The sequence below is a fragment of the Pan paniscus genome, chromosome 4, assembly GCF_029289425.2.
Source record: "Pan paniscus chromosome 4, NHGRI_mPanPan1-v2.0_pri, whole genome shotgun sequence".
NCBI lineage: Eukaryota > Metazoa > Chordata > Mammalia > Primates > Hominidae > Pan > Pan paniscus.
The window spans coordinates 120,450,209-120,474,123 of record NC_073253.2 but is presented as its reverse complement, the minus strand read 5'-3'; the positions used below and the strand labels follow the sequence as shown (position 1 = coordinate 120,474,123).

Below are 23,915 nucleotides of genomic sequence, written 5' to 3'. Positions count from 1 at the left end.
GAAGAGACGAAACTTTGCAAGTTGGTAAGTGAAGTGAGAGATGGAAGGAAACTTGAGTGAGAGGTAAGCTTAGGTTTAAATAGCCTGAGGTATCTGTTAAAATATCCACAGCAGAAATAAAATAAAATACATTGCTGTGTCTGTTGGGTGTTGTTTTTTTTAAATCTTGCTTTCTTGCAATTTCCTATTAGACTTCAAGAGTACCCCAATAAAAAAGTGAGTACATATTCTGTATAAATGTCAATTCACAATAAAATTCCAGATGAGCATTTGGCTGTTTGTATTACCAATTTACCTGATGGATCTCTTTGGTAACTACTACAGTAAATCACAACTCTGCTCTCCAAACTTTATATCATAATTTTGCTCAGCTGGGAATTGTGTGGACAGGAAGATTACTGATATAATTACTTGGAACTCCTTTAAATATTTTTGCGGGGCCTTTGATTCTGAAGACTTTTAAGAATACTTCTGGATAGATTACTAAAATGTTCAATTACAGAAAAAATGGGGAGAACATTCCTTAGCATCTGTCTTGTTCATCTTCCTTTGAATCAGGAAGTCCATTTCTTTTGTCCACATATGTATTCTCTGGATGCACACAATTCAGCAAGTTGGACATAGAACGGGGAGCCAATCATTTCGGCCACTTTGAAGGTCTTTCTGGAAGCCCATGTTGCCAGACTGACTGAGGTACCTACATATCGGTCTTGTGCAAGGATCTGAACTTTTCCTCTTCCCTATCCACCTCCAACATTGACCTACTGGAAGAGGGTGGTAAAACCAAAGTCCCCTGAAATCTGAGTCCCTGCTCTCACAGTCAACAGAAAACAAGGGGACTCCAAAGACTCACTGTCCCCTCAAAGCAGCACTGAACCAGGGGTAGTTGACATGTCGAATTTAGTGACTACCCCATGGCCACATAGAAAAGAGGAGCCTATGTGTTCTCTAATTTGAGCTACAATGCTAGAGTGCTGATTAAGATTACTGAGTGGAATTAGCGTTAACTCTGTTAGCTATTATCTGCATGGCCTTGGGCAAGTTACTTAGCCTTGCTTTTAATGAAAAAAAAATGTACCCACAAAACTGTGGGAATGACAGGAGCTAAAGCAGATAAACCATTTTGTATTGCCTTCATATAGTCATTATTATTCTTAGGGTAGTCATTGTTCTGGTCTTCTTATTTTTGATACTGAAGGCTCCAAAATCATGGCCTTACATGCTAGACAGGAAACTGCAATCTGAATTTAGAATGTATTATAAAGAGTTATTTCTTAAAAGAGACATATAGAATTATATCGACCTGTGTATTTTATCATTATCCTAGTTTATTAGCTCTACCGTAATATTCCTGATTCACTTGAATATTGGCATTCAACATCATGACCTGCAGTGTTTGTGTTTGCTATTATTTACCTCATTTTAATGGTGGATTTTTAGACTATCTATACAATAGGATGGAAAAATTACAAGCAGACAATTTTAAATGCTTAAAATCCATTAAAAACACATACATTGGGCATTCACTAGTGCTTGGCATTAATTTTTTCTAACATTTGTGTAGAGTGGAGTTTTTCAGTGTTCTCTTACCAAATACCTCACATTTGACTCTCATAACACTCTGGCAGGAAAAACATACTCCAAAACTTTCTTTTCCTTTTACTACAGATTGAAAAATCCGCTATGTATTACTCTTATATTTCAATGACTTGGGTTCTGCTAATGACTACAAATGGTCTCAATTATTTAGAGTTTCGATCCATATTACAAAAGTTGTCCAAATCATTGTTATTATCAATGGATAAGTCAGCCTAATAGTCTTTCAGAATAGGAATGTTTGAAGGAGGTCTGTGTCTCAAATTTGAATATGAAGCTTTTGTTAATTATTGTTCTCCCACTGTGTTCTAAAACGTCCTCCCTAACACTTCCTAGAAGTTAATGATACGGTTTCCTTGAGCCGGACCTACTAAACATTTGCTCAGAATTTTTGTGGGGTCAGGATGTAATAATTCATATTTTAAAAAATATTTTCAAATTATTCTGCTATAGAGATAATTGCATTGATACAGAACATAACCAACAGTTCTCTCCATTCTGCTTCAAGTTAAAGTTGGTTCCTTGGTCTTCAGCTATAGGCAACCTATTTTTGACTCTTCTTTCTTGAAATTAACCTACTTCTCCTTAAGGAGAAACCCTTTTAATATGGCTGTTAGAAAAGAGCCCTCAAGCATATAACCTTATAGAATACGATGCTCCAAATTGCCACTTTCCATTTCCTAAATATAAATATCATTAAATCAAAAGCTTTAAAGCTGTATCCTAAACCATCTTCCTTTACGATAATAACTATTCTCTTTTCTTGTCTTATGTTTTTTCTTGAATTTTAGACCTCAGATATTATTTTTACAGGGGAAATTCTTAAATGGAAGTTTGTTACCACTTAAAGATAGATGTATTTTTCTGCTCTCATACGATCCATTTAAACTTACCATCAAAGTGAACTATGGACTCATTTTGAGAAGAAAATATATCCCATAGACCATAATTCCCCAAGACCTTTATTTATTTGATTTCTGCTCCCTGGGATCATGGCCTCATGACATGAAATTCTCAGTTCTGTGAGCCTCCCAGGGAATAGCATTCATAAAAATCATTTCACAGCAGAACTTCAATGCCAACCCAACAATAAAATATTCCAGCACATTCTCACACTGAAGGCAGCCACGGGCAGCCACTGCTCCATTCTTTTTACAGTGAAAAGACACCTTTTGGTAAAGACATCAAAGCCATCTTTACAACAGACCACACAGAAACCTCCTTTTAATAGAGGTGTCCTTGGATGTAAAACTCCAATATAAGATAATTAGAACTTTACTAATTCTAGCTACTAGAGATTTAAAGGTACTATCAACACACAAATCCTCACAATTCCTTTTTTTAAAAAAAATAAAGAAGTACTTTTGAATATAAAACTGGAGGGAATTCACATCCATCAAATGCAAGTGAATCTTCAGAGCACCTGGATTCTTCACTCTGTCTCTCAAAGCAAACCATAAAATTATCCCTCTTGTCTCTGGAAGGGAGGAAAACTCCTCCACTTCACATCTTCTCTGCTGAGTTTCTTTCTACTATGGATTTCTGTACCTCACATCCCTCTAATTCCTCCCTCTCCCAGGATCCTACCTCTCATTCCCCTTAGCTTTGAATGTGATATCTTTAAATCGTTCATTAGATGCCATCAAGTTCCACTTTCATTGTGACAGCAAGGAAAAGCTCTTCTGACCTAGGAAGGAGCCTCTACAAGATAATCAGACTTTTGCAAATAGATCTCCTGTCTAAGTACTTCTGTGCTTTACAACGTAAATCACAAACAACACCAGAGTTCTTTTCTCTAACCTCACAATGTTGAGTGCCCTCTGAGTTTGTTTATTTGAGAGGCAGAAGTCTGTATATTTAATAACATTTTTGCCCTAACGTTTGCACACATAGCCTGAATTTACTGGATAATTTCCAGCAAATTAGTAAATTATTCAACTTGTTATTTATTCTGTCTTTATCTAGTGATAGTCACATATAGAAAAAAAAAACCTATTGAACATTTTGCTGTATTTGAAGGGATTGCTAGGAAAGCCAATCTTATAAATTAAGGTCAATGAGGGCTTTATCACATCTATACCTTTGAGCTATATTAAGTAGCTATAGTACAGTGAAAAGACAGACATACGGTACATTACAGTCCCTGTTCTTACACTAACTGTTTGATAAATTTTGACACACAACAAAGGCTGTCTAGGCAGTGGTTTCCTTATCTGCAAAATGAACACGTTTGAGTAATAGTCTCTGTGGAATTTATAGATCCAGCATTCTGATTAGAAACTCAAAAAATAATTTGTCATTATGATTTCTCTTAATACCTTCTTTTTACTCTAAAGCTAATCAATTTTTTCTTCCTCTCTGACCATTCAAGGATGACCCAAATCTTCGCATACTAATAAATCAAATCTGAACTCAATTCCAAAGGTTTGATTTCATCCATTTCTGCATAGAATCTGGAAATTGATTTTTTATGATCTTTTAGCTCTCCAAGTATATTTGCAAAAGAATGGGTAAATTGGATGTACATCCATTCAATCATTTAAGAACACTTATTGACTCCTAGTATCTTTTATTTCTATTTTCTTCCCTGAAACATTTCAAAGTAAATTGTGGCCATTATGATGCTTCCCTTCAAAATATTTTGGCAGGCATTGCTTAAGAAGGACATCTTCCAATATAATCATAACACTATGATCATATAGAAAAGAAGCAATAATTCAAAAATATCTTCTAATATACGGAACACATTTGAATTTCTCCTGTTAGTTCAAAAATGACTTTTATAGGTGTTTTGCTTTTTAATCAAGGTTCACAAATTATATTTGGTTGTTATGTCTTGTCATTTTCTTTTACTCTAGGACAACAGTTAGTAAGTAAACTGTGGCTCACAGACCAATCCTGCATGGTCTGTTCTTGTATCTCAAGCTAAGAAGGATCTTTACATTTCTTAAGAGTTGTAAAGCCAAACTACACGGACAAAAAACAAAGAAGAAGAAAAAAGAAAGAAGAATACACAACAGAGACTTCTATGTGACCCACAAAGCATGACACATTTGCTATCTGCCCTTTACAGAAAAAGTTTACTGACTTCTGATCTATAACATTGCCTTTACCTTCTCTGATTTTAGAACAGTTTTTGAAGATTCCAGGTAGTTATCATAAAGAATATGTCACACACTTTGGATTAGTTTCATGTATTCCTCATGATGAGACTCAGGTTAAAGATTTTTGCCTGGAACATTACAGAATTAGACTGTGTTCTTTTTACTACCTTATCTCAAGGTGCACATATGTCAGGCTGTCCCATGATGGTAGTGCAAAGTTTGACCATTTTGTTCAGCTGGTGACTGCCAGATGTCTCTGTAACAAGGTACAATTTTCTCTTTGTAGTTAATAAGTAATTGACAAATGATACTTCGAGATTGCATGACTATCTTATTCCTTAGTAATATTCATCCAATAGTATTATTATCTATTGATAATCTTTGCCTGAATCACTTATTACATTGGGGACATGTAAAATGGTGATTTTCTAATTCTATCATTTATTTTAGATTTATTTTCTGGCATTCATCTGTAGAGAAAAATCTTTTCCCTTCTCTCTCTCTCACTTTCACTATGATTTATTGGGATTTTAATCCATTGTTGTTAATATTATTATTTAAATTCCAAATTGTACATCATTTTCCTATTGGAGGCCTTCAAGCTAGCCCTTTTATTCTTTTGACTTAGCCCCATTTGGATTTGATCACTTCCTTGATTTCTGGCACGTGGTGTCTGAGGCTTACCAGGTACATTCCCTGCCCCTGGAAGAATCCACCTTTCCCCAAAAATCCTGGTTCCCTTTAGTAGACAATGCTATTTAGCAATGAAGATCTGGGGGTTTTGTTGTTGTTGTTGTTGTTTGTTTCGTTTTAAGTTTTGAGACGGAGTCTTGCTGTGTTGCCCAGGCTGGAATGCAGTGGCATGATTTCAGCTCACTGCAACCTCTGCCTCCCAGGATCAAGCAATTCTCCTGCCTCAGCCTCCCGAGTAGCTGGGACTACAGGCACACGCCGCCACACCCGGCTAATTTTTTGTATTTTAGTAGAGACGGGGTTTCAGTGTAACTGACTCCAGGCATTTTAGTAGACAGAACTGCATCAGGGTGGGAGGCCAGGAGGTAGGGGAATATATTCCTAAGTTTCAAGCAATCAAAGAAACAAATGGCATAAAACTTTAAAATTACTATAAAATGTTTAAATCACAAGTTTGTAAGTACTCATATCGATGCCTCTAATTCAAGTCTATCACCACAGATTCTTCTTCACATTCCCTGTTTTATATTTGTTTCTCTCTGCTTCCACAGCAGACAGTCTGGTTTCCAGCAACATTAATGTATTTACACATTGCATCAATGCAACATAAACACCATTAATAATAGCTAAACTACAAAGTAAGGTGCAAGATTTGATTGCGTGGTTCTTTCCTATGACCATATTTCACTAAGGATTTATGTAATATTATAGGAAAAGTAACTTAAATGCATCATTTTCCCTATGTGTTTACAGAATAACTTGATATACATTAGGTCCATTTCTTAATATTTGCAATCAAAGAGTTTATGTTTTTCACCATTTTTCATAAATATTTGAATACTTCAAACTTTTATGTGATTCAAAAATCAAACCCATTTAGAAATGTTTTTTCAAGAAAAAATTCCAGTGACATCTCAGTTTCCCTATTTCCACTGGTATCTTAATTCCCCCAGTATCTATTCTTTTGGCAACACAACACTAACTTGATTATTGTAGCTTTCTAGTAAGACTGGAAGACAATTAGTGTTAGTCCTCTAACTTTGTTCCTCTCCTTCATTATTGATTTGGTTATTTTGGGTCTTTTGTCTCTCCATATAAAGTTTAGAATCAGTTTGATTATTTCTAAAAAATAGTTTGTTGTGATTTTGATTGTGATTGCATTGAATCTGTAGATCAAGTTGGGAAGACTGGCATCCTGACAATATTAAATCTTTCCCTCCATGAACATGGAATAGCTCTCCATTTAGTTAGTTCCTTGATATCTTTCAGAGAGATTTATTGTTTCCTTCAAATAGAATTTGTACATATTGGGTTATACCAAAGTATGTTATTTTGGGAGGGTGTTGTAAATGGTAATGTATTTTTAATTTTGAGTTTCATTTGTTTATTGCTGGTATATAGAAAAGCAGTTGTCTCTTGTATATTAACCCCATATCCTGCAGCCTTGTTAGAATTACTTATTCATTCCAGAAGAGATTTTTGTTTTTGTTTTGGATATGGGGGTTGTTGTTGTTGTTGTATCTTTTGGATTATCTTCACAGACAAATGTTATCTGTAAACAAAGATATATTTACTTATTCCATTCCAATCCACATGTCTTTATTTCAATTTCTTGTCTTATTGCATTAGCTAGGAATTTCCAGTACGATGTTGAAAAGCAGTGGTGAGAGGGGGCCTTCTCAACTTGTTCCTGACATTAGAGGGAAAGCATTGAGTTTCTCACCATTAAGTATGTTAGCTTTAGGTGGTTTTTTGTAGGTGTTATTTAGTTGAGGAAATTCTCTCTATTCCTAATTTGGTAAGAGATTTTATCATGAAGATTATTGAACTTTGTCAAATAATTTTCTCCATCTATTGATACGTTCATATAATCTTTCTTCTTTGACCTCTTGATGTGATTAATCTACATTAATTGATTTTTGAATGTTGAATCAGCCATGCATACTTGGAATAAATCACACTTGATTGGGGTGTATAATTCTTTTTTTTTTTTTAACCTTGGTGGGTTCAATTTGCTAATATTTTGTTGAGAATTTTGGATCTATGTACATGAAAGATATTGGTCTGTAGGGTTATTTTCTCTTTTTTGGAAATTAAAAGTTTGTTTTTATTTATTTTTTATTTTTATTTTGCTTTATGTTCTGGGATACATGTGCAGAACATGCAGGTTTGTTACATAGGTATACATGTGCCATGGTGGTTTGCTGCACCTAACAACCCCTCATCTAGGTTTTAAGCCCTGCATGCATTGGGTATTTGTCCTAATGCTCTTCCCCACTTCCCCCCCGACTCCCCAACAGGTCCCAGTGTGTGTTGTTCCCCTCCCTGAGTCCATGTGTTCTCATTGTTCAACTCCCAATTATGAGTGAGAACATGCAGTGTTTGGTTTTCTGTTCCTGTGTTAGTTTGCTGAGGATGATGGCTTCCAGCTTCATCCATGTCCCTGCAAAGGACATGAACTCTTCCTTTTTTATGGCTGTATAGTATCACAAGGTATAAATATATCACATTTTCTTTATCTATCTATCATTGATGGGCATTTTGTTTGGGTCCATGTCTTTGCTATTGTAAATAGTGCTGCAATAAACATACGTGTGCATGTGTCTTTAGAATGATTTATATTCCTTTGGGTATATACCCAGTAATGGGATTGCTGGGTCAAATGGTATTTCTGGTTCTAGATCCTTGAGGAATCACCACTCTGTCTTCCACAATGGTTGAACTAATTTACATTCCCACCAACAGTGTAAAAGCATTCCTATTTCTCCACAGCCTCACCAGCATCTATTGTTTCTTAACTTTTTAATGATCGTCATTCTGACTGGCATGAGATGGTGTCTCATAGTGGTTTTGATTTGCATTTCTCTAATGACCAGTGATGATGAGCTTTTTTTCATATGTTTTTTGGCCACATAAATGCCTTCTTTTGAGAAGTGTCTGTTCATATCCTTCACCCACTTTTTGATGTTTTTTTTTCTTGTAAATTTGTTTAAGCCCCCTGTAAATTCTGGATATTAGACCTTTGTCAGATGAGTAGATTGCAAAATTTTTCTCCCATTCTGTAGGTTGCCAGTTCACTCTAATGATCTTTACTTTTGCCGTGCAGAAGCTCTTTAGTTTAATTAGAACCCATTTGTCAATTTTGGCTTTTGTTGCAATTGCTTTTGGTGTTTTTGTCATAAGTCTTTGCCCACACCTATGTCCTGAATGGTATTGCCTAGGTTATCTTCCAGGGTTTTTATGGTTTTTAGTTTTACATTTAAGTCTTTAATCCATCTTGAGGTATTTTGGTATAAAGTGTAAGGAAGGGGTCAAGTTTCAGATTTCTGCATATGGCTAGCCAGTTTTCCCAGCACCATTTATTAAATAGGGAATCCTTTCCCCATTGCTTGTTTTTGTCAGGTTTGTTGAAGATCAGATGGTTGTAGTTGTGTGGTGGTATTTCTGAGGTGCCTGTTCTGTTACCTTGGTCTATTATGTCTGTTTTGGTACCAGTACCATGCTGTTTTGGTTACTGTAGCCTTGTAACAGTTTGAAGTCAGGTAGCGTGATACCTCCAGCTTTGTTTGTTTTGCTTAGCATTGTCTTGGCTATATGGGCTCTTTTTTGGTTCCATATGAAATTTAAAGTAATTTTTTCTAATTCTGTGAAGAATGTCAGTGGTAGCTTGATGGAAATAGCATTGTATCTATAAATTACTTTGGGCAGTATGGCCATTTTCATGATATTGATTCTTCCTATCCAAGAGGATGGAATGTTTTCCCATTTGTTTGTGTCCTCTCTTATTTCCTTGAGCAGTGGTTTGTAGATCTCCTTGAAGCGGTCCTTCACATCTTTTGTCAGCTGTATTCCTAGTTATTTTATTCTCTTTGTAACAATTGTGAATGGGAGTTCATTCATGATTTGGCTGTCTGCTTGTCTTGTTGGTGTACAGGAATGCTTGTGATTTTTGCACATTGATTTTGTATCCTGAGACTATGCTTATCAGCTTAAGGAGTTTTGGCAGTGACACAATGGGGATATCTATATATACAGTCATGTCATCTGCAAACAGAGACAATTTGACTTCTTCTATTCCTATTTGAATACCCTTTCTTTCTTTCTTTCTCTTGCCTGACTGCCCTGGCCAGAACTTTCAACACTATGTTCAATAGGAGTGGTGAGAGAGGGCATCCTTGTCTTGAGCTGGTTTTCAAAGGGAATGCTTCCAGCTTTTGCCCATTCAGTATGATATTGTCTATGGGTTTGTCATAAATAGCTCTTATTATTTTGAGATACATTCCATCAATACCTAATTTATTGAGAGTTTTTAACATAAAGGGATGTTGAATTTTATCAAAGCCTTTTTCTGCATCTATTGAGATAATCATGTGGTTTTTGTCATCAGTTCTGTTATGACTGATGTTATGTGTTGGGTTATGTTTATTGATCTGTGTATGTTGAACCAGCCTTGCATCCCACAGATGAAGCCAACTTGATCATGTTGGATAACTTTTTGATGTGCTGCTGGATTTGGTTTGCCAGTACTTTATTTTTGCATCAATGTTCATGGAGGATATTGGCATGAAGTTTTCTTTTTTTGTTGTGTCTCTAACAGGATTTGGTATCAGAATGACGCAGGCCTCATCAAATGAGTTAGGGAGGAGTCCCTCCTTTTCAACTGTTTGGAATAGTTTCAGAAGGAATGGTACTAGCTCCTCTTTGTACCTCTGGTAGAATTCGTCTGTGAATCCATCTGGTCCTGAGCTTTTTTTGGTTGGTAGGCTATTAATTACTGCCTCAATTTCAGAACTTGTTATTTGTCATTTCAGGGATTCAACTTTTTCCTGGTTTAGTCTTGGGAGGATGTATGTGTCCAGGAATTTATCCATTTCTTCTAGATTTTCTAGTTTATTTCTGTAGGGGTGTTCATAGCATGCTGTTGCGGTAGTTTGTATTTCTGTGGGGTCAGTGATGATATCCCCTTTATCATTGTTTATTATCTGTTTGATTCTTCTCTCTTTTCTTCTTTATTAGTCTAGCTAGCAGTCTATCTATTTTGTTAATTTCTTCAAAAAGCCAGCTAGCTCCTGGATTGATCGATTTTTTCAAGGGTTTTTCATGTCTCTATCTTCTTCATTTCTGCTCTGAGTTTAGTTATTTCTTATCTTCTGGTAGTTTTTAGGTTAGTATGCTCTTGCTTCTCTGGTTCGTTTAATAGTGATGTTACGGTGTCAATTTGAAATCTTTCCAGCTTTCTGATGCTGGCATTTAGTGCTATAAATTTCCCTCTTAACACTGCTTTAGCTGTGTCCTAGAGATTCTGGTACATTGTCTCTTTGTTCTCATTGGTTTCAAAGAGCAACTTGATTTCTGCCTTAATTTCTTTATTTGCCCAGGATTCGCTCAGGAGCAGGTTGTTCAACTTCCATGTAGTTGTGTGGTTTTCAGTGAGTTCCTTAATCCTGAGTTCTAATTTGATTGCACTGTGGTCTGAGAGACTGTTTGTTATGATTTCCATTCTTTTGCATTTGCTGAGGAGTGTTTTACTTCCAACTATGTGGTTGATTTTAGAATAAGTGCCATGTGGCACTGAGAAGAATGTATATTCTGTTGATATAGGATGCAGAGTTCTGTAGATGTCTATTAGGTACACTTGATCAAGAGCTGAATTTAAGTCCTGAACATCCTTGTTAATTTTCTGTCTCATTGATCTATCTAATATTTACAGTGGTATTAAACTTTCCCACTATTATTGTGTGGGAGTCTAAGTCTCTTAACAGATCTCTAAGAACTTATTTTATGAATCTGGGGGCTTCTGTATTGGGTGCATGTATATTTAGCATAGTTAGCTGTTCTTGTTGCATTGATTCCTTTATCATTATGTAATGCCCTTCTTTGTCCTTTTTTTTTAATCTGTGTTGGCTTAAAGTCTGTTTTATCAGAGACTAGGATTACAACCCCTACTTTTTTGCTTTCCATTTGCTTGGTAAATTTTCCTCCATCCTTTCATTTTGAGACAATGTGTGTCTTTGCATGTGAGATAGGACTCCTGAATACAGCATACCAATGGCTCTTGGCTCTTTATCCAATTTCCCAGTCTCTCAATTTGGGCATTTAGCCCATTTACATTTAAGGTTAATATTGTTATGTGTGAATTTGATGCTGTCATAATTATGCTATCTGGTTATTTTGCACACTAGTTGATACAGTTCCCTCATAGTGTCACTGGTCTTTATATTTTGGTGTGTTTTTACAGTGTCTGGTACCTGTTTTTCTTTCCGTATTTAGTACTTCCCTCAGGAGCTCTTGCAAGGCAGGCCTGGCAGTGATGAAATCCCTCAGCATTTGCTTATATAGAAAGGACTATATTTCTGCTTTGCTCATGAAGCCTAATTTGGCTGGATATGAAATTTTGGGTTGAAAATTGTCTCTTTAACAATGTCGAATATTGGCCCCCTCTCTCTTCTGATTTGTAGGGTTTCTGCTGAGAGATCCACTGTTAGTCTGATGGGCTTCCCTTTGTAGGTGACCTGGCCTTTCTCTCTGGCTGCCCTTAACATTTTTTTTCTTCATTTTGACCTTGGAGAATCTGATGATTATGTGTCTTGGGGTTGATCTTCTCATGGAGTATCTTAGTGGTGTTCTCTGTATTTCCTGAATTTGAATGTTGGCCCGTCTTGCTAGGTTGGGATAATATCCTGAAGTGTGTTTTCCAATTTGGTTCCATTCTCATCTCTTTCAGGTACTCCAATCAATCATAGGTTCAGTCTTTTCACATAGTACCATATTTCTTGGAGGCTTTGTTTGTTCCTTTTCATTCTTTTTTTCTCTAATCTTGTCTGCATGCCTTATTTCAGCAGGATGGTCTTCAAACTCTTATATCCTTTCTACTGCTTGATCGATTTGGCTATCAATATTTGTGTATGCTTCACAAAGTTTTTGTGCTGTGTTTTTCAGCTCCATAAGGTCATTTATGTTCCTTTCTAAACTGGTTATTCTAGTTAACAACTCCTGTAACCTTTTATCAATGTTTTTAGCTTCTTTGCATTGGGTTAGAACATGCTCCTTTAGCTCAGAGGTGTTTTTTATTACCCATCTTCTGAAGCCTACTTCTGTCAATTCATCAATCTCACTCTCCCTCCAGTTTCATGCCCTTGCTGGAGAGGAGTTGTGATCATTTGGAGGAGAAAAGGCATTCTGGCTTTTGGAATTTTCAGCGTTTTTGTGCTGTTTTTTCCTCATCTTCATGGATTTATCTACTTTTTATCTTTGAGGCTGATGACTGTTGGATGGGGTTTTTGTGGGGCACTCTTTTTTGTTGATGTTGTTGTTGTTGCTTTCTGTTTGTTAGTTTTTCTTCTAACAGGCCCCTCTTCTGCAGGACTGCTGCAGTTTGCTAGAGATCCACTCTAGACCCTGTTTGCCTGGGTATCACCAGTGGAGGCTGCAGAATAGCAAAGATTGCTGCCTGCTCCTTCCTTTGGAAGCTTCATCCCAGAGGGGCACTGGCCTGATGCCAGCCAGAGGTCTCCTGTATGAGGTGTCTATCAATACCTGTTGGGAGGTCTCTCCCAGTCAGGAGGCATGGCGATGTCAGGGACCCACTTGAGAAAGCAGTCTGTCCCTTAGTAGAGCTGGTGTGCTGTGCTGGAAGAATCCCCCTTGTCAGGATCAGCCACTCTCTTCAGAGCCAGCAGGCAGGAAAGATTAAGTCTGGCTGAAGCCGTGACCGCAGCTACCCCTCCCCCTAGGTGCTCTGTCCCAGGGAGATGAGAGTTTTGTCTGTAAGCCTCTGACTGGAGCTGCTGGGTTTCCTTCAGAAATGCCCTGCCCAGTGAGGAGGAATCTAGAGAGGCAGTCTGGCACAGCTACTTTGCTGCACTGTGCTGAGTTCCACCCAGTCCCAACCTCCCAGTCTCCTTAGCACTGTCAGGGGAAAACCACCTACTAAAGGCACAGTAATGATGGTCGCCCCTCCCCTCACCAAACTCAGGCGGACTCCAGACTGCTGTGCTGGCAGTGGGAATTTCAAGCCAGTGCTTCTTAGCTTGCTGGGCTCCATGGGAGTGAGACAAGCTAAGCAAGACCTCTTGGCTCCCTGGCTTCAGCCCCCTTTCCAAGGGAGTGGACGATTCTCCTGCCTCACTGGAGTTCCGGGTGCTAATTGAGTATGGAAAAAAAAAAAACCCTACAGCTCAGTGCCTGCCCAACAGCCACTCAGTTTTGTACTTGAAACCCAGGGACCTGGTGGTGTAGGCTCATGAGGGAATTTCCTGAGCCATGGATTGCAAAAATCCATGGAAAAAGCATAGTACCCCAGGGCGGGTAGCACAGTCCCTCACTGCTCCCCTTGGCTTGGGGAGGTGGAGGTCCCCCAGCTCTGTGCACTTCCCAGGTGAAGCAATGTCCCACCCTGCTTCTGTTCACTCTCTGTGGGTTGCACCCACTGCCTAACCAGTCGCAATGAGATGAACTGGGTACCTCAGTTGGAAATGCAGAAATCCCCCACCTTCTGCATCGGTCTTGCTGGGAGCTGCAGACCGGAGCTGTTTCTATTCAACCATCTTGGCCCTTCCACCGGGTTATTTTCTCACAGTGTCTTTGTCTGTTTTTGGTATTAATCTGGCTTCTTAGAAAGAGTTAGGATATAGTCCCTCTCCTTGTATTTTCTGGAAGACATTATAGATAATTAGGATAATTTCTTCCTTAAAGGTTTCATAGAATACACCACTAAATCCATCTGGACCTTGTGCTTTCTTTGAAAGGTTATTAATTATTGATTCAATTTCTTTAATAGGTACATGCCTACTCAGACTGCCTAGTCTTTCTTGTGTGAGTTTTGGCAGATTGTGTCTTTCAAGGAATTTGTCCATTTCACTTAGGTTATGAAGTTTGTAGACATGGTTATTATTTATACTATTCCTTTATAATTCCTTTAATGTCCACAGGATCTGGAGTGATGGCCCCTCTTTTATTTCTGATATTAGTAATTTGGGTCTTTCCTCTTTTTTCTTAGCCAGACTAGAGATTTATTGATTTCATTGGTCTTTTCAAAAAACCAGCTTTTGGTTTTGTTGATTTTCTCTATTGATTTTCTGTTTTTAAATTCATTGATTTTAGCCCATGGTATGCTTTTTTCCAATGATAATTAATTAATTTTAATGTTCTATCCTTTCATTAGGTTAAAAGGCTACAAATAAATTTTCCATTCTTCTCACTTAATGGATTATTTCTTATTACACATTGCCTATTGTGCACCACAAAGTTTGCAAGAGTATATAGGAACAGTCTAATAATAGTCATCTTGCTATTAGCCATTCACAAACATAGATGTAGACTAGAAAACACTGTAGTATGTTTACTGGCTTTGTCCAGCCTGGCAGTCTTTAATCCAAACACAGCCATCCTGTGAGAAGCAATGATGATGGTTTTCTTTGCTGTCTTATTCTCTTTCCTCTTCTTGCTCCATGTCTTTGTTTAGACTATTTTTCCTACAACTCTGCACTTACCCTAACCCTACGCTATTTCCAGGGTCCTGGGATGATGAACTCAGATTTCTCCAGTCTTCTCTTTTGAAAGTGTACTTGGTCTTGAGAGTGCAGCTTCTAAAAGACAGAAACATTTTTCTTGTTTTGTGTGTGTGTGTGTGTGTGTGTGTGTGTGTGTGTGTGTGTGTGTGCTTTTGTTTGTTTTTGAGATGGAGCTTCACTTTTATTGCTCAGGCTAGAGTGCAATGACACAATCTTGTCTCACTGCAACCTCCATCTCCCAGGTTCAAGCAATTCTCCTGCCTTAGCCTCCCGAGTAGCTGGTATTACAGGTGCCCGCCACCACACTTGGCTGTATTTTTAGTAGAGATGGGATTTCACCATGTTGGCCAAGCTGGTCTTGAACTCCTGACCTCAGGTGATCTGACTGCCTCTCCCTCCCAAAGTTCTGGGATTACAGGTGTTAGCCACCGTGCCCAGCCAGAAATATTTTTCTTAACATTACTAGCCAAATCTCATTTTAACAGAGGGAAGACGTACAGAACAGAAGACGAAAGGAATAGGCATACTGTCCTACTATAGTAACAGTTTTCAAATTTTTCCCTTTCATAATTTCTAGACTTAAGTAGCAAGGGTCAACAAAAAAAATATATAACCCTTTCTTTCCCCCAAAGGATACCTATTCTGAAGATCCAAAATATTTCTTAGCAGTTAGAAGTCTAAAAAATGTGGTGACTGATGGGATCTTTGGCATCTAGATGAGTGTCAGTCTTCAGTCCAGAGAATCTGAAGCAAAGCTCTGTGTACTCCACATCTTTATTTTCTTAGATTCACATTGCAACTATTTTTCTGATAAGAATTAAAGAAAAAAAGGAAGGAAGGATGGAAGGAAGGAAGGAAGGGGAAGGGTAAGGAAAGGGAGGAAGGGAGGGAGGACTGGTCTAGGGCAGATGAGTGAAGAAGGCAATTACCCACAAATATTAGTTTGTTGTGTCACAAGGTAAGATGCTCAAACATCATTCACACCATCTATCAATACACCTTTATCAATGAATCCCTTGTGACCTCAAGGGCTTTTTCACCCTTAAAAAGAAAAACTTATCTTACAGTAAAAGTGCTTCTGGAAGGACTCCTGTGGCATAGTCAATATAGTCTTTGGGATATAATGAAAGAGGTATGCTTGTGAGCCTGCTGTGGGAGCACAGAGGAGGGCTATTTAGGATGAAGGTAAAATTAACAATAAGGTTCTGATCATGTGACCAGCCGGTGGCAAAGTGAGGAATAAACAGGTCTTTCATTCTAGTGCTCATTCTTGGGTTCGCAGCTGCCTCTTGGGTCTTATTAAATAGCCAACTTTAAATAAAAACCTGCAGAAAGAGATGTTAGCATTGACCCATTGTGATATGGGATAGGGGAAGAAAGGCAAGGTTATCAAAGCTTGACTTTGCCAACTCTGTGGTCTGCCCTGGAGCTAACCCTGCTGCTACCATTTTTTGTGTCACTTCTTCCTCTGATCTAGTTTTCCATGCTTCCTACCAACCATCCTCAGACCTATACTGCTATAAGCACATGATGGTAGAGCCTCAATTCCCATTGCTACTCAACATCCATTTCTCCCAACTCTGATTATTCAAAGGTGCAGAACTAGGGAGAACTTGCCCTATTTCAATGTTCTGAGTGTATACCTGACTGTTTTAGGATAAACACTGAAATCAGCCCTTCTGCAGCCTATGTTTCTTGCTGTGGATTGCATCCCTATAAACTGGCTACCTTAGGAATGTGTTATTAGTAAGGAGGGAATGTGCCTCTATAGTTGTACTAAAGCCAGGTTTGCATTTGGTGTATGCTCTATGTATTGATTCATCTGTGGTGCTTGTTTTTCAAAAGCAAGGGGTGAACAACCAAAGTCTACACTTTAAAATGGAGAATATCTGACTACTTTTCTCAATTTAATTTAGATTCAGTTTTATGAATTAAAATGGCTGAACAGGTAACATCCTGTCTAGAGAAAAATCCAGTATACTCTGAGCCCCAACTAAGCTGAATGACTTACAGTTCCAAAGATTAGTCATCTCCTTGCCTTTGCACACTTTCCTGCACTTAAAATATCCTGTCCCTTTCTTCTTCAAGTAGAAGTAAGGAAGTCAAGTCTCTTAATGTCCCACTGTTTCCCAGAGTGACAGAAATATCACCCTCTGAACTCCCACATCATTTTTTTCTCTGAGCAATTCTTATTTTCACCACTAGATTACTAAACCCTTGAAAGCAGATCTCAAAGTATTTAGCTCTAAAACCTTTTAAATACAATGAATTCGTTTCTATATAAATGCTAAATAGGTACATAAATATACACACGTGCATAAACATTACCTACATTTCAATCCTTTCCATTGGTTCATCAACAATCTGCAAGAATGCTGATACTTAGGACTTTTAGGAAATAAATATAAAATGCAAATAAAATACCCAAGAGAAGCAAAAATAAAGAATGCAGAATACTGACTGTATGTATCCTTGAGAAAGTAAAACAGTAAAATAGATATTTACCAGAAAGCTCTACACAAAATAAAAAACTTTCCCATATATTACTTTGCAATATCAAACTCATTCACTATTTTTTATTTTAAATATCTACCACAACCCCCATATTTTTGGAGATTTTGATGAACATGCAAAAGAAATAATAAAGTCTGCTATGAGCATTGAGGCAACATTAACACAGACTTTTGTGTGTTTAAACGTCAAGGCAAATTTGGTAAAGAAGTGTCCAGAGAATCTGAGAGCAACAATAACCTCAAGTTCATTGGAAATTTTGAAATTCTATGCATTGTCACACACATTTAGGTGAAATCTCCCTTATTGTCAAGAACCTACAAAAGGTGAAATGGGTCTTAAAGAAACATAGGATTCACAAAAAGCAGGTTATTGGTTCATGTTTAGTAAGCGTGACGTAACACTATCTGCCTTTTTTGATGCTAACAATAGGAAATATTAATATAATAAAACACACTCCTATCTCTGAGGAGTTCAAATAGGGTGAGACGTAAAGTCACGCCCTCATCACATGATAATATGGTTCCCCAAGGCCACAGAGGAGATCTGATCAATGTGTTTTCCAGAATACAATGGAAAGAGTGCTTAGTCCTAAAAGAAGAAAGAGACTGTTGTGAGATTAGGTGACTTTTGGAGTATAAGCAGGAGATGTTTTCCCGTGAGATAACGCAGAGAGGATAACAAAATTCAAGGCCAAGATTGCAGCATAGGCAAAAGCAAGAATGCATGTAAACACCTGGCACATTCTATAAACTGCTAAAAATCCAGGTGCTAAGGACCCAAGCTTCCTGGGATCAGAATGAAGTGTTTGATCTGACTGTAAGGTTAACTCTACTTATTCACTTACCAGGGGAAGAAAAACAAAATTAAGAGACAGAAGTTTAAAAATCTGTTAAAATCCCCCGGGTTAGCAGAGAGGTTCTATAATTCAGAGAGGTTTGCAGTTCATCAACTATAGTTTATCACCTTGGGAAAGTAAGAAACACGTTGAGTGTGTGTTTTCACAAGCTGCCACTTTCTGTATTCAACGTGATTTTCCAAATGGGGAGATATGATATTTTTCACAAAGAACAGGCTTCAGGAACAAAATGTTTTTAGCAAAGAAAACATTTTCAAAGTTACCATTTCACCAAACTCCCTAGGCAAATGAATATATACACCCACCTCTTAACCTCATAGTTTCCTTAGAAATGTCCAGTTGAAAGGACTTAATGAACAGTTGTGGGAGTGCACAGTTAACAACACTGGTTCTCACTCACCCATTGATAGGCTTTGGCTGTGTCCCCACCCAAATCTCTTGAATTGCAGCTCCCATAATTCCCACGTTTATGGGACAGGCCTGGTGAGAGATAATAGAATCATGGGGCCAGTTTCACCCATACTGTTCTCATGGCAGTGAATAAATCTCACGAGGTCTGATGGTTGTATAAGGGGTTTCCCTTTTTGCTTCACTCTCATTCTTCTCCTGCCTGCTGCCATATAAGATGTGACTTGCTCCTCCTTGCCTTCCACCATAATTGTGAGGCCTCCCTAGCCATGTGGAACTGTGAGTCAATTAAACTTCTTTCCTTTATAATTATCCAGTCTCAGGTATGTCTTCATTAGCAGTGTAAGAACAGACTAATACATACACAGAGCTAGGAAGCCAGTCTAGCACTCAGGAGTCCAAGTGCTATGCAGGCTATTGTTAAAGTGACTGTTTGAAGCAAAGCTCCACAGGTGAATCGCCATATAACTCTCTGTGAGGCAATAATGACAGCATTCTCTCCTGTTCCCAGTAATCTTGCTCCAGTCCTTCCTTTTGTCCTCTACTCTCAATTTTTCTCTTCCAGAATATCTCCCCTAATGAACCTGATCCCACTGGATATCCCTCAATTATCCATCTGGAGCTACTTACTGGCACTGTTTGCTTCATCTCTGCTTGTCATTTTCATGCATTTATATTGTGTCTCCCAACTGGACCATAAGTATTTCTGCATCTTACCTTGGCCTTTCCTGTTCACACAGTGAACATTCAATAAATTCTCTCCATTGTCTGTTTCATAAGCTGACTGTCTTATAAGACAGATCTAAGAAATAGAGGAGTCTAGGGATTTCAGAAAAATGTATCATAATAAAAAAGCTCCAGTAGCTAACAGCTGGAAAAATTGAGGCTGCTAGCAAAAAAATATTGTGGCAACAGAGGGAAGACTAGAAACGAAAACAAAATATGATTAGAGAGTAGCCTGAGTAAGAAAGGGGAGGGAGGGACCAATAAAGGCTCACTCTCTGAGAGACTGATCACACCATTGCTATAAGGCTAGGAATCTAATTATTTGTTTTTAGGAATGTTGGACCACAACTTTCAAAACAATTTCCTTGGAAGACATGTGATAATACCAAGTAACTTTCCTTGATTTTTAAAATATTGTAAAAGTGCTTAATGTGCTTTATAAACATTACCAGAATATTTTAAATAAAATGTCACTTTGCCAAGCCACAACTCCTTTTGGCCCCATAACTTACATCAGCACAGCCTGGATTCTGGGAAGCCCCACCAAGATTTTGGTGACAGATTTCCATCACTACAAAACAATGGGGCCAGCTTGAAAATGAGATGAAGACCAACTCATCCCAAGAGAAAACATGACAGCTGAGACATGACGAGCTTGGTCTTTATCCTGGACTTTGGTTGCCTGGTGAGCATATGTAGCCTGGCATTCAGCCGCATGGAAAGTTGAGGAAAGTTAGAAAGGATACTAATAATGTCCAGTGATGGAGAAAAGTGTCTCAAGTCCAAACAGCACTGAGATTTCTTTAACACCATTACTCACCTGCTGTTATATATTGATGAAATGTAATGACAATATTCATTTATAAATATATCAATAGGTTCAGAACCAAGAATAACTAATACAGATGGAAAATGTAAAAGTGGATACAAATGGAAAAATAAAGACTGCCTTACTCTGATATGTTGCATGTCTACTCAGAAAAGTTGGACTAAGGTGTTGCTTTGGCAACATGAAAAGTGTAGGAAAGACCTCTCCCCAAACGATCCTCCTTCTCCCTAACCAGTTGTCTTCCAACAAGAATCTTTGCTTTTTCTTAGGCATTTCTCTTAGGAGAGGAGGTTTAAAGAAGATCAGTAATTTACTTTCCATGCATAGTAAGAGAAATAACAGGGAGCAGAAGATAAATGAGGAAAGGCCCTCAGAGTAAGAAAGAGGGACTAAGAGAATGGAAGTCACTTCATTCGTTATTTGGTCTCAGGGTTTGCCTATGTCACAAAGAAAGAGAGAGGAGAAAGCCAGTCCAGAGAAAGATAGATCAAAGAACTTGAAGGCAGACCAGGAGAGAGACTGCTACCAAAGCCATGCATGAGGAGAGGTTTGTTTTTTGTTGTTATCGTTTTTTGTTTTTCTTTCTTTCTTTTCTTTAAGAAGAGTTATGGACAAATAAATCCTACGTAGGCAGATCTTTCATAAACACTTACTCTCTGTCACGGTATCCTGTTTATTTCCTTCATAGTACTTATTGTAAGTGGCAATTAAATGATCCATCTCTGCTTTACTTCATTTCCTGTTTCTCTCAGAAAGTATTGCTGAGAAGAGGGAACTTGTCTTTTGAACAAATCGCTAGGATGCATCAAATAATATTGTTGAATGACAGAATAAATGAAAATGAGAGTGCTGCAGCGAGTTTAATCAGAATGAGCAGGGGAAGTGTGGCTACAAAGGAGCAGTGGCATTTAGGAGGACCTAGTAACTTCTAGGGGAACAGTTTCAGTACAGTTGTGTAGGGCCTAAGAGAGATCTTAAACTGGTTCTCAAAGCTGGCCTTGCATCACGCACACCATGGAGTTTTTTTTTTTCTTATTGTGTGGAGTCCTCATCAGCTAATTACAAAACAGGGGAGCACTGTTCACTCATTTTCCGTGTCAGAACCACACACACTATTACCTCAGGAATGCTAAGAGGGACGCCTGTGTCATTGTGGACATTTACCACTCACAACTCCCTTCTCCCGGAAATATTTCTTCACAGCCACGGCCCTAGCGGGGGTTGGTGGGGGAGTGTGTGTGCCATCCTGGTACTCCTAACCATGATGGCAGAACATAATCCGAGATGGACCAGCCCCAGGACTCCTCACCCTACTGTTTGTCTCCCCTCCAAATCCTACCTGAGGTTGATAGTAGCTGCTCCACACATGCTCATATAACCCAAGCCAGAGAAATGAGAGTGCTTTCTCCGAATGTTTCAAGCGTTTCCTGGAGAAAATAGTGCTTTCCTCTCTGATCACGTTGCAATAAGGATGTGATTCAGAAACTGCCCATGGCCCTGGCTCCCATCACATACAGAACGCTGTTAAGAGGCTGGGCACAGTGGCTCACGCCTGTAATCCCAGCACATTGGGAGGCTGAGGCAGGCAGATCCCTTGCGGTCAGGAGTTTGAGACCAGACTGGCCAATATGGTAAAACCCCATCTCTACTAAAAATACAAAAATTAGCCAGGCGTGGTGGCGCATGCCTGTAGTCTTAGCTACTCAGGAAGCTGATGCAGGAGAATGGCTTGAACCCAGGAGGCAGAGGTTGCAGTGAGCTGAGATTGTACCACTGCACGCCAGCCTGGGCAACACAGGAAGACTTTGTCTCAAAAAAAAAAAAAAAAAAAAAAAGATGTGAAAACTCATAAAGAGGCAGAAACATGAGTAGATTTGCAGGGCCACTCACGGTCCCTGGCTCAGGTCAAGTCTGGGTTACTGAGTTCTCCCTGTGAGTCTCTGTGTTGCTCCAATATTCTTCCCCTCCCACAAATCCTGTTTTGTTTAAATCAGTTTGAAATGAATTTCTGTCACTTGTACCCAAGAGAACCCTAAAACAGGTAGTTATGCTTCCTTTAAATTTCAAAGTAAACTAGGAACTGTCTTGGATAATTATTTTCCCCAGGCTTGAACTGGCAGCTAAGAGTTAATTGTCAACTGAGAGGCTGCCCTTGGAATAAAAGAGTTACTTCTCTATATTACCTTTTTCTGCTTACTTTTGTTCTACCTCAGAACAAATAGAGGACCAAACTCACACAAAGAGTAAGAGGAGTGAGAAGATTAATGGCTAAAGACACGGGCTTTCTACATTCCTATATTTACTCATTTAGATAACTGGCTAGATTCTGCAGAATTATACTCTACTGACTCTCACCCTTCACCCACTGAGCTCTGGAGTTTTATTCTGAGGAAATAATTCACCATCAGTAGGTCAAAACACAAAGCAGTGCATTTGTTATACAAGAAAAGAGATTTTGCAAGTGAAATGCATTACAATTTTGTCTTTGTCCCTTTCCTTCCCTCTTTTTAATTTCTTCTCCTTGCTTCTAAGCTTTTGCTGTTTTCCCTTTTGCATGTGTAGAATAGTATATTTCATAGTGCTCACTGTACTCAGGAAGAAAATATTGCAATAAAATGTGCTATTTTAAAATATAAAGAATAATGTATCAACACTTGAGAACATTTCAGCTGACTTCATAGGTCTAAACACAGCAGTAGTGACCTCTGTAAACATGACTTAAGCTTTGAACAGTTATTAAGTGTGGCAAACAGCTATCCCTTTCTCCGACCCTCCCATCCCCCATCCAGCCTCATTATTCCTTACTAACAAATCTCTTTGTACAAGCAGTATTAAGCAGAAAGCCAGGATAATTGTGGTTCACATAAGCCAGTCATGATGAGTTCTTGCCTTTTTGCCAATAATTGGTCTAAGGGCGACCCTGTGGTCCAAGTCCAGCCTAGATAAGATAGAAGAAGACTGTGAGGTTTTCCAAGATTCTCCCAAAAAAAGGTGAGATTCATGCCTGCTGGGAAGCCTGTAGGTATGACTGTAAGAAAGATGTCATAGACTACTACCCAAGGATGGAAAAGTAAATGAATGGAAGGAACCTGGCTCTTCTGGAATTTGTGTTAAGTTAGCAACTGTCTTTATGGCCAATACCACTATTAATGCAATTGTTAGTTATTTACGGCTGAATATATCTTAGCTGATACATTATGAAATGGAATTAAAAGTATATTTATGTTCATCAAATTTTATTATGATAGCAAGGGGATAAGTAATAATCGATAAATATTTTAAACATGAAAAAGTCGGGATTTTTTCACTAGAGTACCATAAACTCCGCAGATAAATTCTGGTGTAAGTCAAGACTACACAACTATAGGAAAATAAAACTTGTAAGTGGAACAAAGAATTTAGTTTTACATATGCGAAAGTACACTTGGTCTGGTTTTACTTTATGCATCATTTCTCTCATGTACAACTTTAGCATTTACAGATATGATTAAAAACAGATTAGCTGAACAGAATGTGTAATGGTCCTCAGCTGAGTATCAGAAAATTAAAACAGATTTGAAAACTCTTCTGCAACACTCAGAATTTAAATACATTGAATATGTCAGCAATTTTGTACTCTCACAGCAAGAGATAAAAGAAGCAAAGATAAAGGGATGCACAGAATAGGAAAGTCTTTG

General features: G+C 38.2%; 1 pseudogene; it reads right to left on the bottom strand.

Annotated features, from left to right (window-relative positions):
• The window catches only part of LOC129397893 (high mobility group protein B1-like), a 115,740-nt pseudogene extending 94,782 nt beyond the window's left edge, over positions 1–20,958 (bottom strand).
• Between the last annotated feature and the right edge of the window lie 2,957 nt (positions 20,959–23,915).